Genomic DNA, 16137 nt, shown 5'->3' on the forward strand with positions numbered 1-16137 from the left:
GGAGGGGGAGACGACGCAGAGTGGGAGGGGGGGGCGAACGTACATAGTCAAAGGAAAAGCTCAACGTCATGTATCAGGCTGTCAAGGAGAAGGCAGAGGACCTACAAGAGTCTAACTCTTAAATATATGATGATGATGTTTATCAACGTCTTTTGAATGTTTTATCAGTGTAGTTACAAGCAGTTAGTAATTAAACCTATTTAGTAACTTTTAATAGCCAGCCCATAAATCACAACTAGCCAAAGCCTGTGATACAATACAATACAAATACTCTTTATTGCACACCTCATTACAGAAAACAATACAAATAATACAGGAAGAAGAGATTTATCTTAGTAAAAATATTAACAAAAATACAGCTATCGTAGTATAAAATAGTATAACTACGTTGAAACTGAAATTAAAACATATTTTTTACTTTAAACGTGTTGTATAATATAAGTACTAACTAGACTTTTTTGTTACCGATATGTTTACAAATAGTTTAGCTAAATGAAATAAATATTTGGGCACAATCTTGCACATCAGATCGAAGTAGCCCCAAACTAAGCATTTCACGGGCACCAGACGACGATTTACATATATGTACTTGGATACCTAATTGGAAACATACATAACCCATGAAAAATTAGTGACACCCACATGACTTTACCAAGATTCGAACCATGGACCTCCTAGGCAGGGTCACTAACGACTAGGCTAGGCCATTAAACTGTCCTACAGTGACCTTACGCGTTGGAGGGTCTGCCATTTTTTGGCCTGAATCGGAAACATATGTGTACATGTACCATTGCCAAAGCAAGTGCTACCATCTACCGGTCTCGTGGTCTTGTCACTTACTTAATACGCATATAAAACACACAATTAGCGTCAACAAAATGACTCAACAGCTAAAACCTAGGTCACGTACAGCCAAAAATATTGACATAAAACAGTGACATCATATCACGCGTAGATATGTCGTCAGCAAGGTGACACGATAACCAACAGTTCAGTGACACTTTATCGCGACCTCTGTATCACCGATATGGTTAAAATAGTACTTTGATTAGGGTAATACATTGCACGTGTTGTATTTTTGTTTATTTTATGTTTATTGTGATAAAGTTTTTAGAGGCGAAGTTAGTGCCGAGAAGTAGTTTTTACTAGTCAATATATGGGTACTTCAAATTAACTCACTGGCGTTATACACCTTCAAAACTTTTAGCGTTAGGTAAATGTACATTCAGCTACATAGGTAACTAACCCCCCACATAGAAATTTGATTACGGAGCCGGGGGTCATCTACATATGGCTGCAGCTGCCTGTACGTACATTTTCATATTTAACCACAATTAAAATTAGATTGCATGAGACTAAAAATAATCAAGGAATTTAATTTCTAAATTAATGAGATAAATAATTTCTAATAAGGTTGACTGGAAGAGATCCCATATAGGGATAAGTTCGCCTTTGTACATTGTATATATTTTTTTGTTCCATTGTAATTTAACCTGTCTTATGTACAATAAAGTGTTTACATACATACATACATAATTTCAGTACCAATTATTGTACATTGTCACAATGACAATAGTACGAGGTAGCGACTTTCATATTGATTGTCACTCTGTCAAGATACGAAACGGTACCTACTTAAATTAAATTATTTGACTGTTCAAATTTTCAATAAAGGAAAACATAATATAGTGAGGAAAAACCTGCTCAACCTCGTGAGATCCAATGTGCATTAAAATATACACTCCGTTTCAATATAATTAATACATTTCATTAGTGTGAAACAATCATGTTATCTTTACTTATACATACTTATTTAATTGATGTTCGTAGTATAGTTTGATTTTTCGAGGTGTCCAAATGTTAATCATCATCATCATCTCAGCCATAAGACGTCCACTGCTGAACATAGGCCTCCCCCTTGGACCTCCATTGGTACCGGTAGGAAGCGACCCGCATGCAGCGTCAAATCAGCGTCAAATGTTAATAATTCGTTAAAATTTCAATATATACACATACTATAATTTTTTTTTATTAGCCTTTTATTTCCTTAATAATATAAGTTACATAATAAAAAGTACATGCAAATTAAACGTGTAGGGATTATTAATGACCTCTCAGCGAGTGAAGGCCTCCTCCATTTTTCTCCATGTAGTTCTGTTGCTTGTCGTGGTCATCCAGTTATTGCCTGTTATTTTCTTTATTTCATCTATCCTATAATTATATCATACTCAAAAGAACATTTATATCTAGAACGTTTAATCAATGTAGGTATAAATACTGCCGACAATTATCTACAATAGGTATCCCATTTCATAGTTCAATGAACTCATATATTATCTCTCATATGATGTCTGCAAAACTAAGTGACATATAGTAGGTAACAATTAGATTCACGCATATATCACATTCTCACATCACTAGTCATTTCCCGCGACTTCATTCAAGTAGAAGTAAACAATTACTTAAAAGGACAAACTTTTAACCTTTATTTTACCCCAAAAGTTGAATTTCAAAAGCGAATCATTTGAAAATAAAATGTTTGAATTTTTGAAGTCCTCTCTTTAACGGCTAATATTTGCGTTGTCTGTGCATTAAACTGTTATTCATTATTTTCACTGATAACAAAAATTTATTACATTAAAACAATCATAAGTACATAGGCAAAGGGTTAGGTAATACATATGTGGGTATGGGTAGGGTAGAAAAGTGGTTTCAATCGATGTGTGGAAGGGCGGCACCGTCGTCGAACCCAAGCCACCTGGCGGTCGACTTAAAACTGTTATTCGTTATACAATACATTTTCAAATAAATAATAAAAAACAGGAACTACATTTTATTAGTTAGGTATACCTAACTAATTTTCGTTTGAAGTGTTTTAAGTATGCCTTTTTTATCTTTATGGACACACTTATATTTAAAATTTACAGCCGGGCTAGCACATGATTGGCACGACAGTATCTCGCGGCGAGATAGACTACCCGTCCCTCTTCTGTTAACATAGTTAGAAAAAGACTGTGCTTGACCTACAGGGAACATATTTACCGTGACTTAAGATTCTTTGGAGGTAAAGTATTTATTTATTATTTACTTAAAGTAACACCCCGTGTGTCGTGCCAATGCCAAAAAGGTTTTTTGTCCTTCTGCTAAACGAATTTTCCTCGCGCCTACACTGAGAGAAAAATCATCACCAGGAATTAAAAAACAGTTCTGTACTGGGGGAAAAAATGAAGTTTTAGTAATCATTACGGACGTTTCACTATTTCTGTAAAGTTTATTTATTTCTACAAACAGCTCAGTAATCTCAAATATAATTTCAACAAACAGATAATAGAAATTGCGAGAACTAATAGAAATTGCAAAAGTCAATTTGTTCCTATTAGTTAACTCTCCTTGTCCCCGGATTAAGTTTATTTTTGTAATTCTAAGTGTATTTTTGTTGTACTTTTCTCTCAGTGTATCTTATAGAACTAATAGAATATTATAGAACCAAAACATTTGGAGCCAGATTATCAAACACCAGATAAAAGTTCACTCACACTGTTTTCAACGTCTATTGCGATATGCAAATTATATTTAGATAACTAATACAAGCGTGAAAATGTCGTATTTATATCAAATTATTGTACGGAGTTGTGACATTTTAATATCATATGATTGATTATATAGGTCAAAAGAGCATTCACCCGGATGTTAGATCAGTGGGATGCGGATTATAGGCATTATAGCTGTCGATATCATGACAAGCCTAATACTTTTCGTTATCACGTTTTAAAATATCACATTTATTAGACACATTTTGTGATGTTTTATCGCATGATTAGAGCAAGTACCTGTCTGATTGAAGATGAGACAATCTGGCGACCTACAAAAGACCTAGAAGAACTAAGTAAATATTTTGGTAGATTCCATAGGTATATTCCATGCTGGTCATGAATATGAAAGCGTAATGATATTCATTAAAATATTGATAACATATATTTTAACTATTAACTGATATAAACAAGTGCGAGTCGGACTCGCCCACCGAGGGTTCCGTACTTTTTAGTATTTGTTGTTGTTAGGGTTAGAGTGACTAAAAACACGTGAGTTTAAACCGTAAAATTACTTAGTTATTTGTCATTTCTAGTGCACTCCACTTTACTGTACCTATCAACTTAGCACGAGGAGTTAAGACGAAACAGGAGCTGAGTTTTAAATATTTTAGGTAAATATACCCTCTCTCGCCAACGGAAGCGGCTCCTAAAACTAGTGCAATAAAAATCGAGGTTTCGTACTCGACTGTTTCCTCCTCCAAAACTTAGCCAATCCTAACCAAAGTTGGAAATCTAAATGAATATGAAATTATTTGTGTCGGATCGTTTCGCTTTTTTGGCTAACTGATATCAGTTTTGAACTTTGCCTCCTCAAATAACGACCATTTTATCTTGAAATCGTATTGTGTTTTATTTCTTAGAACACTTAATTTATTTAATATATATTTATTTCGGATAACAAGATCCATACATTTTAATAATTACATTACATATATAAATACCTAATACAATAAATTAATAACTGGAGACGTCATGGCTGTCATTTTCTGTACGAAACAGTCTGCCGATTTTTGCGGGGGAGGGGACGTCAAATGTATTGCTATTTCTACATGATTACTACGTAACGTACAAATAGCCATGTCAGTCCATATAAAAGTTTGTACAATTGTGAAAGGTTTTCGGCAGAGGGGTAAGTTCTTAAAGGCGACTCCAGTTATTAAATTTGCGCTAAGTTTTATTTATACGCCGATTTTAATATCCCACTGCGTTATAGCAATTACTTGCGTACAGGGTAATTTTTGCACCGTTAGCCATATTGTGCGAGGTGATTAGGTAGGCCATACTGGACAACTTTTTCTATGGGACAAACTCCGAATATTTTGGCCATTTCATACATTTTGGTCGAGTGGATGTCGACGTTTTCTATGGGAAGGCCAAGTTTTTAGGATTTTGGGGTTGACCCCATAGAAAAAGTTGTTCGGTATAACCTACCTAAATACCTCGCACAATATGGCTAACGGTCCAAAAATGACCCTATAGGTATATTTTATTATCAGTACACGGAATATATAATAACTATGCCGATGACAGGTTGCATTACGCGTAATTCTAATTATCCTTACAATAATATTGCACGGAATTATTTATAATTGTTAAAACGATGGTTTAATTGATACGGTTGTGGGACGTTCATAAAATCTATTTTTAAATCCAGTAAATGAATTAATACTTAAGTGTTGCAGTTCCTTATACGCATGGAAAATGATGTTTTTTGAACCTTCACAAAACGTAAGTAACCGTCGATTACGCAAAACGTTCCGAATTCAAATTGATTTTTGACTGTTACGATGCACACTACAATAACACACACACTGCACTGTGTACCCTGCAATAATATATGTGTGTGTGACACGCTCTTATAGCTCTACAAATAAGATCGTGTCAGATATTTTTGCGGCCTTCGTTGTGTAACATATTATTATAGGTGACTGTACCCAGTAATATAGACAGAGCTGTTAGTACATTTTTGACTTCGAAAAACGGGCCACGTGTCAGATAAGTCTGACATGTATCACTGAAAGTTATCGCTACTCCTTATAAGTATAAGTACCCCGCATCATACAAACCTATTTGAATATACCAACACCATTTTCCGCTTTAAAATAAGTTTTTGGCAAAAATTTCATTTTTGGTACAAGCTTTTACGCTGACTGTACTTTTCTTTCCACAGACAACTAATGCTCATCGAGACAATTCTAAAAACCCCAAACACAATTAGGTTTCGTTGTTTTATCACATAGTTCCTATGGCCACCTCCGGTCTCCGTCATCAGATCAGCTCGATGACACCATAATATTGCATTGTCACCCGACTTACGTATGTATGCAATAGTAGATTGTTAACCAAGGGTTGAAAGGCACCCATTTCTGTCGAGGTAGTTTGGCGCTCGAACGCAGTGAGGCGCCAATAGTCCGAGACAGAAATGGTGCCTTTCACCCGAGTTAAACACTCTACTTTTCATATCGAATGCGAGGAAACCAAACAAGACATGGCAATTTCGCAAAATCAGTAATGGAAGTACCTAATAGATCTACGGACATGATTTATTTTCCTTAGGACTTACTTGCAATCGGAGACTTTACATGTGTGAAGATTAATAACCCCTAGCGAAAATCATTTAGAAATGATGCAATATTTACGAAAACACACATTTTATAACAAACTGCAGTAATTTTAAAATGATTTGTTCATTATAGTATGAAAATCAGTGGGATTGCCTCTTACTTTTTAATTATTATACTTTTTCGTTCTAAAAGCCGCAATAGACTACCGGACCGCATCGCGACATTGATGCGCCGCACCGTAATAACATAATAAAAGTATTTTAAATATTAAATAACAATTTAATTTATATTATACGTAATTTTTATCTTGTATTTTATTTTATTTTCATGAATATAGTGCTAAATAACTTTAAAAATCAATTTAATATCGTACAAACGTTTAACTGTGGCTGTCTAAGATTCTGCCTTTGCTCATTTACGCAAGTGTATGGTTTAAAAAAATATTTTTGGTGTAATCCTTTTGGTTCCCGCCTTATGAAATCGAGTAAATAGAATTCAACGAAAGAAATCAAGAATAATTTGTTTTTAACAATTCACTTACATCGTTTTTTATAAAAAAAGGATCAACGTGGGATTAGTAACATTAAACAATTACCAATTGTTCCAGGCGAGGAAATAAAGACACTATTTTTCCATTTTGTTTCCACCCAGTTGTTCGTGGAACGGGGACGCAGAGGAGTACACCACTTTTCTGCACTAGAGCATAAACGTATCACTTTCTGCGCACCTTTTAGAACATCAACGACCCACTTTCAGAGCATGAGATATGAAAAATGTTTAGCTCAATCGGAAACCGGGAAGTGGATCAAATTTAACTTGCAAGATTTGATTACACACAGACAGACAACGGTCAGGTGAAACTAAATAAAAGCTTGTAAGCTTGTAAAAAAGTTGTCATTGGTTAATAAAAGTTTTGATTGGCTAAAATTTTTTTTTTTGTCAAACATCTTGATCTTGCGCGGCATTACAATATTTAATGTTGTCAACATATGCGCAGCACAGTTGACGTCAAAGATATGTTTACACTTTTCGCCTTATTACAAAGGAGTAAGGTGCAAAGGTGTAAACATATTATTGACGTCGACTGCACAGTTTAGTCTTATAAACACACGTGGGGTCTTATTATTGAACTAAAGTCAATAATAAGTCTTCTTTAGTTATTCTAGATCGTTGTGCGTGCTTCACGGCAGAATATATGTGACTTCCCACGGGTAAAGGTACCTTATGGCGGTTGGCGCCTACGCTATTATTAACGTCGCTCCAATATTATTGCGGCGCTATGCGACGTAAGCGCCAGCCGCCATAAAGTACCTTTTGCCGTGGAGCGTCACATATGTAGGTAGTAAGAAAACATGAAATGTCACATTTTTCCATAAAATGTAACTTGATACTTGTATAGATATAAATCATAGTTAACTCACGGAACTACGGTGCCTATTAGCTGATTAAACTTGGAGGTCAACTGTTACAAATTGATGTCAATTTCATTTCATCTTGACATTCGCTCGTGCATCTCGCTCATGCCGTATAAGTACGACCGCATGCGACAGATCCGATCAAGATCAGATTTTTAAACGAAACATGAAAAAATCACAGATTATTACACCGGTCGTTCTTAAACAACTGATCTAGTTTTAAAAATCCTTTAATATAAAATCAAGATTAGACCTTCGGAGTTCGAATGACGCTTTTAAAAATAGATTTTATGAACCATTGAGGTTGTTAGCAGATGTCCAGTGTAGTTTAGGGCGAGACGGTTAATAAAGTGCAATGTTATTTTTAGAATGATTAGTAACACACAGACAGACACAAAGCTTGTTGACTAACGGTACTAAGTCCTATGTATTATGTAGGTATATCGTTGCCAATATCATTTCATAGTGTCGGAGCTTCTACGGAAAATTGCCGAACTAGACAGAAGTGTAAACAATAACCACAACAACAGCATGAAAACAGCAAACGTTTTATAAAATATAATTACACAATTGGAATATATGTGGTACTTGTGGTTCTTTAAGGCAGCAGACCGACCGCCGATGTTAAGCGAGAAGCGGGAAATGAGCGACTTGTATTTTATTGTCGGCGAGATAGTCAGCGGTTTTATGTGCCGACAATTACCTCTATGTACTATTATACACGAATAGGTACACATCCACGCGAAGTTTCAGCGAGAAAATAGTCGATCGCTAGTCGCGTTCTCGCCTCCTGTCAAACATTTGCCTAAAGCTTTATAGCCCTTGACTTGTTAGCACAATAAAAAAGTACATGGTCACACATAGCCCTTCCTTACGGTAGTCTGCCCTTGCGCACGCAACCAGCAATTAGGTATAAACTTGTATACTTTAAAATCGATCACGCTTGTAATGATTTAGTTATTGGCATTGGCCCACATGCATTTGAATTGTAATTGTAGTAGGTACCTATACACCGTAGATTACGTTTCATTAGATGGAGCATGTAGGTAAGGCTTGCGGACTGTCAACGCTCGTGTGCTAATTTAAGTGAACGCAACCGCTCATTACAGTTCCGAGGCTATCTAACGATTGTGTACTACAACAAGTAGGTATATAAAGTACAAATATTTTACATTAGGTCCGCAGTTTGTGATGTGAAACTCGAATATCTAGAATCCAAATTACATATTTTTAAGCGCAACTCAAAAGACTAGAGCCTCCAAATAAAGTTTTATCTAAATAATAGTAAAAATACAGGGTGATTCAGGAGACGTGAGCAGGACTAACACTGTGCATTTCGTAAATTATAAGCAACTGTTTCGTATCAGTATTAGTGAGGTTAACGTTAATTTTCTAATCCTGTTGAAAAAAAAAGTTATTAATTTATTTACGACATGCATGGTCACCCTAAAATTAGAATACTAAACTACCGATATTCTGTGTCAAATTGAATGTCATCACTGTCATCACGGTCTGGTTACTTTTGAAAACTCGTATCTCACTCAAGTTTGACAGTTTATTTTCCTCGTAATCAAAATGCTGCCATGACGGTTAAAGAGGTTTTATGTTTATTAATTAGGTCTTGTAGGGTGACCATGATTGTAAAAATTAGATTTGCTCTCACCAAACAGTTAAAAAGTAGGACAAAGTGTGGTTGTTTCACCTAAATACGAAGGTGATCGATCAATTATCAGTTACTGAGTGCGTAGGACGAGTCCTGCTCACGTCTCATGAATCACCCTGTATAAGCGTTGTTACCTTTGATATTGTGTACCTACTAACCCATGAATTTTACAACGAAGATAATGCATTTTTTTGTAAATATTTGAAAGTTCTCTGAAATGGACTCAAGTCTCTAGAAAAGACTCGAGACTCTGAGACGTTCACAATACATACATATAATCACGCCTATTTCCCTGAAGGGTAGGCAGTGACGGATTTCCACTTGCTACGATTCTGACATACCTCTTTTGCTTCCTCCGGTTTCATAACATTCCTCATTAAACGTCAAAAGTTCACAATAATACAACATAATCATATGAACCCAACACTAGGTTGTATAGGTAGCTGATTGATGTTGATGTTGCTATAGGCTCGCAAGATATTTACTGTGTGAAATATGTGTATGGAACGCCTAAGTTGTGGAATGATCTTGTGATCATTGCGTCTTGCGTCTTAAACGCTTTAAAATGCTGAATCTATTGGAGTTAACGTATAACATTAAGGCATTGAGCGTAGCACGATACTCGAAGGGCGAGTGGAAAAGGCCAGAAAACTGCACTGACTCATATTTAGATAAAGTACAAGGTTAACTGTTCGCTGTTTAATTTGATCCGACATTAAAAATGAGGTTGCTAAAATAGATTAACGTATTAATTAAGGTTTAATCACTTTACCTTATAAAACACAGTCCACCGCCGCCTCCGTCTGTGTGTACCTATACAAAAAATACTAGTGTACCTTACCTACTTAAGTAAAAATGCTGAACGGATTACCGTGCGGTTTTCACCAATAGAGTGATTCTTGACGAAAAAGTTAACAAGTTCCGAAGTAGTCAGTATCACTAGTTCTTCTTCTCTGTCGTATCGCTCTTGACAGAGCGGTCGTTGTCACGTGATCACTACTATTATCGGATAAAACAACGCGTAAAAGGTATCTACCTGTAATATTTTTCTAAATAGTGAGGAATCGCTATAGTTCTCGCTCATAATTACTTACTACACTATGATTATTTGTTAAGGTTAAGGTACAGATACTTTTGACGCATAGTATGATCCGCAACTTTTGATGCTCATTGCTCACTGTACAATTTAATAGTAATTTGGGAATTTAATAAATTATGTTAAATGTTCCTTCTCAGGTAAATAAATAAATTAGAGATGGCAGTCGCTTTCGTAAAAACTGATGCCTATGCTAATTCTTGGGATTAGGTTGATGAGTGATGACAAATAAATATAAATTGCTATTTAATAGAAGTCAAATATCTTCTCATCTGCATGTATCGGATTATGCGATGTTTATGCCATTATTGTTTCCACCTAGTCGCGATTCTACACAATATGAATTCCACGCAGCTGAAGTTTATCACGAGCGTTATTCTTCACAGTCATTATTTCAACACAGTCTTGATTCTACCTAGTAGCGATTCTACACAATATTTATTCCACACATCTGCAGTTTATCACATGCGTTATTCCTCACAGTCATTATTTCAACACAATCTTGATTCTACCTAGTAGTGATTCTACACAATATTTATTCCACACATCTGCAGTTTATCACATGCGTTATTCCTCACAGTCATTATTTCAACACAATCTTGATTCTACCTAGTAGTGATTCTACACAATATTTATTCCACACATCTGCAGTTTATCACACACAAATATCTATATATATAAACGTGAAAGACCTGACTGACTGACTGACTGACTTAAATCAACGCACAGCCCAAACCGCTGGGACTAGAAAGTCCAAATTTGGCAACTAGATTCCTTATAAGGTCTAGGGGTCCACTAAGAAAGGATTTTTCAAAATTCATCCCCTAAGGGGGTTAAAAAGGGGATGAAAGTTTGTATGGGGTTAAAGTTTTCTTTTAAGCTAGGAATTTGAATCTTCGTAAAAAACATATATTATTAAAATACAAGAACACTAATTTCAGCGTTTTTGAAAATTCATCCCCTAAGGTGGTGAAAAAGGGGTTGAAAGTTTGTATGGATATCAAATTTTTTTTCGAGTGGTAGACTTGAATCTTTATATTTAGGGATATTATTAGAAGACAGGAAAAGTAATTTCAGCGTTTTGTAAAATTCATCCCCTAACAGGGTTAAAAAGGGGTTGAAAATTTTAATCCATTACAAATGCTTTGAAACTTCTTAGAAAGGCATAATAGCCGATTACAAAAAAAGTGATTGCAACGTTTTTGGAAATTCAACCCCTAAGGGGGTTAAAAAGGGGATGAAAGTTCGTCTTCGGGTCCAAATTTTATTTTAAGCTAGGAACTTGAAACTTTGTAAAACAGTATCAAATTCAAATACAAGAAAACTTATTTCAGCGTTTTAGAAAATTCATCCCCCAAGGTGGTGAAAAAGGGGTTGAAAGATTGTATGGATATCAAAATTTTTTTCGAACGCGGGACTTGAATCTTTGTGTTTGGAGATATTATTAAAAGACAGGAAAAGTAATTTCAGCGTTTTGTAAAATTCATCCTCTAACAGGGTTAAAAAGGGGTCGAAAGTTAGAATCCATTACAAATGCTTTGAAACTTTTTAGAAAGGCGTAATAGATGATTACAAATAAAAATTAATTCAACTTGCCAGTGTCTTAAACCAAGCGTCATCGTGGATTTTACGACCATCGAACACCAGTTTGCGCCACTTATCTCTGTCCGCAGCAAGCTCCTCCCATTTATGAACCGGGATGTTGAAGGAGTTCATGTCTCGCTTGACGCAGTCCTTATGCCGTAGCATCGGCCGACCGACACTTCTCTTAGCATCAGCTATGGCGCCAAGCAAAACACGTCACGGCAAACGAGAAGGTTGCATTCGGAGTTGTGTAGAACCACATTAATAAGAGTTGCGACGATTGTATAGTAATATATTTGTGTGTGATAAACTGCAGATGTGTGGAATAAATATTGTGTAGAATCACTACTAGGTAGAATCAAGATTGTGTTGAAATAATGACTGTGAGGAATAACGCATGTGATAAACTGCAGATGTGTGGAATAAATATTGTGTAGAATCACTACTAGGTAGAATCAAGATTGTGTTGAAATAATGACTGTGAGGAATAACGCATGTGATAAACTGCAGATGTGTGGAATAAATATTGTGTAGAATCACTACTAGGTAGAATCAAGATTGTGTTGAAATAATGACTGTGAGGAATAACGCATGTGATAAACTGCAGATGTGTGGAATAAATATTGTGTAGAATCGCTACTAGGTAGAATCAAGACTGTGTTGAAATAATGACTGTGAAGAATAACGCTCGTGATAAACTTCAGCTGCGTGGAATTCATATTATGTAGAATCGCGACTAGGTGGAAACAATAATGGCATAAACATCGCATAATCCCATGTATCTACCTATAAGTTTATTTTTATAAGTGTACAGGAATAATTAAACATCTTAGATACCTAACATTTTTGTATTTATTTATTTAAACGTTTATTGCACATAATATATTTACTGTACCTATGCTAAATGGCATTCTCTACCAGTCAATAATAATAAGTCAAAATACGAGTAGTAATAATGAGTCTTAAAACCATATATTACAAATTTCAAATATGGAATGTCTAAGTACATTTAAAAGTGGGAAAATTACTGTCTTGGTTGGGACTTGAACTCGCGGCCTCTGGATTCAGGCATTAATTTTTCCACTTTTAAACGTATTCTAAGCTTAATAGCATGTTTCTGTTCGTTAAAGATTAATTTATGGAATGTATATCCGTCCACTTCACTACTACACATAGAAGGTTTAGTAAGTTTCGACCAATACATCACACTAAGCACCCTAATGCAGTCCCTAGAGAAACCCCCATTGCGACTTACGTGCATTAGAACAAACACCCAAGTTCAAACAATTCAGAAGTCCACAGCATACGTGGCCGCAGCACGCGATCCTGTATCGTTTCCTACATAATTTATAATTTCATGCAACGTATGGCTAACTGGGCTAATTGTTGGTGAATCAGGCGATGCAAAGTCAAGGCCTGAAAGGATTACAAGTATGAGTAAGGAGACTCAGTTTTTGTTGCGTTCCGTAGTAGGACCAGGTGAGGCTCACTCCGCGATTTCGTCGCGTCGCAACAAGTAGCTACCTAACGGTCATCGGCTCGATTCGGGAAATGAATAAGAGATTCACTAGATATGAAATAGTAAAGATATGTGACGTTCCACGGCAAAAGGAACCTTATGGCAGCTGACGCCGCGATTCGGGAAATAAATTAGAGATTAACTAGATATGAAATAGTAAAGTTAAATTATCTTTACTATATTGTATCTAGTTAATCTCTAATTCATTTCCCGAATCGCGCCGAATCGTAACAGACGCGTTTTGTTAGAGAGTGAATCTTCTGTAGGTACCTAGTACTATTATTTATTCTGTGGTAGGGCATGAATACTGGAATTGCGAAATATCGGACCGATATCCATTTAAGTATTATTACTAACGTGTAGAACCGGCACAGAGAACCAGTATTTTGCACCAATATTTTGAGTTGTTGTTGACAACAAACCATAGAAGGGGAGCGTGAGTCTCGCGACCTAAACGCGTCAGCGCCATGAATTTTACAGTATTTACGACGTTTTGGTCGCGTAGTACAGGTTGTGATTGGGCCTATTTCATTGATTGACCCTCTGCATACCTTCCGCTTGTCCTATATTGACTTAAGTGTGGCATGTGCTTTTTCCCTTCGCATCGACTAAAATACAACATGACAGTATTTTCTTCAAGTCAACCTTTAGATATCGTCATGGCCATGTTATTAAAATGAAATAGAACAAGAAACAAACAAGCAATCCATACAGAAAAACTTTACGCCGTAATCTGGTATGGCAGACACTCAGTCTGATAAGAAATGTTGTCATTGCTATATATAGATGCGGTATTTTGGTTTCGTATGTACGAGTCGGTTACGTTTGAGTACCGAGAACATTAACGTATTTCTAAGGACTGGCCTTAAGGATGACTCACGTTAGACCGGACCGTGTCCAGGCCGGAGCTTCCGGCACACCGCTTTCTATGGAAAGCATCACGTGTTCTCCCTTCATGTCATAGTAAAGTAAGCGCCGGAAGCTCCGGCCCGGACACGGCCCGATCTAATGTGAGTCATCCTTTACGGTTTACGGGAAATAAGAATGGGGCACGAATGAGACCAGTGCCCTGTTTATCAAAAGCGTCTAGCTTGTAGGTAATACAAGTGAAAATCCCTTTCTAAGAAAAGCTGTCAAAAAGGGACTTCCACTTGTATTACAATTATTACAAGTTACAAGCTTTTGATAAACAGGGCACAGTACAGCGGTGTGACACCCCTGCACCGCTACAACGCGATTGGTTGATGAATTCGCATCACGCGCGCGATTAGTCGCAACTAGTTGCGTTAGACTGCACGATTGGCTCGAATTCGTGAGTGACACTGCTTAACTAGCACCATTTTTAGGGTTCCATACCCCAAGGGACCCTATTACCAACACTCCATGCACTGTCCGTCTGTCTGTCTGTCACCAGGCTGCATTTCATGAATCGTGCTAGCTAGACAGTTGAAATTTTCATTTTCACAGATGATTTAACTAAAAACATAATAAAATAATTAAAATAATTATTTAAGTGGGGGCTCCCATACAACAAACGTGATATTTTGCCGTTATTTTGCGCAATGGTGCGGAACACTTCGTGCGCGAGTCCGGCTCGCACTTGGCCGGTTTTAGTGCCCGTAAGGCTCGTCCTTAGATATACGTCAATGACCGCGGAGGTACCTAACCTTTTTTAGCGAGTAGAATCAAGAGGTGTAGGTAACGGATGCTTAAATTTGAACCATTCAAGCTAAGTATAACATTGCACAGACTTTGCAGTGTCAGAGAGAAGTGACGTCATAAACGCAAAATACCTATGAAAATATGACGTATTTGGAGGTACCATATTCTATATTGCAAAGTCGCTGCAGGATTAACTTAGACGGACTCATGTATCATTATTTAAAGAAAATGTACGATAGAATAGAATAAATAATTATAGTATTATTGTACGATAGAATAGAATAAATAATTAGTTTGTAATATTAGTTTGTAATCTGTTACTGTTCTTAGTTGTAAAAATAAAATAAAATAAATGTATAAACAAGAAAATTGTGTGGACATAGCATAATGAAAAGCACAAAGTGTTCGCGTCCATACTTCCATAGAATAGGTTTCATACAAATATGTTTACCAAATATCATGCGAGATGGCGCTGTACCGGGAGTGGCGATTTCTACATCGCGCTAACGACATTTTTATTGGGATTGTATATAAGGGTATGGGATTATTTACATTGGCTTTATTCGTGAATGTTAATGGTTGTTTCATTCTTCTAAGTAAAGAGCCCTTATTGAACGAGACATGCGCAAAATGTATCACTGAAAAGAAAAGATTGATATGCATCTTTCGTACGCTGTGAAGTACTTCACTCTTTTAGTTCACTTCACTGGTTCAGTTTAGTTCAGTAGCTCAACAGACAGATCCATCTATCAAAAGTATTGGTTTTGTTTCTCTCATTCGCGGATATATTGAGTTGAATGAAGAATTTGATAGATAATTTCATTCAATATGAATCACTGAAGTAAATTAATTTATGAATCGAAGATTTAACATGGCGTCCTTGTCACTCTCTAAGCGAATGAGCAAGTAAATGAACAGATTTTTGAACTGAACTGCTGAAGTAAAGAACTAAATGAATCCGCGCTGAACTAGTGAATGAAAGAGTGACATCAAGTGAAGTACTTCATTTGAATCTTTCATTCGCGAACTACTCATGTATAT

Source organism: Cydia fagiglandana, chromosome 16 (genome assembly GCF_963556715.1).
Source record: "Cydia fagiglandana chromosome 16, ilCydFagi1.1, whole genome shotgun sequence".
Lineage (NCBI taxonomy): Eukaryota > Metazoa > Arthropoda > Insecta > Lepidoptera > Tortricidae > Cydia > Cydia fagiglandana.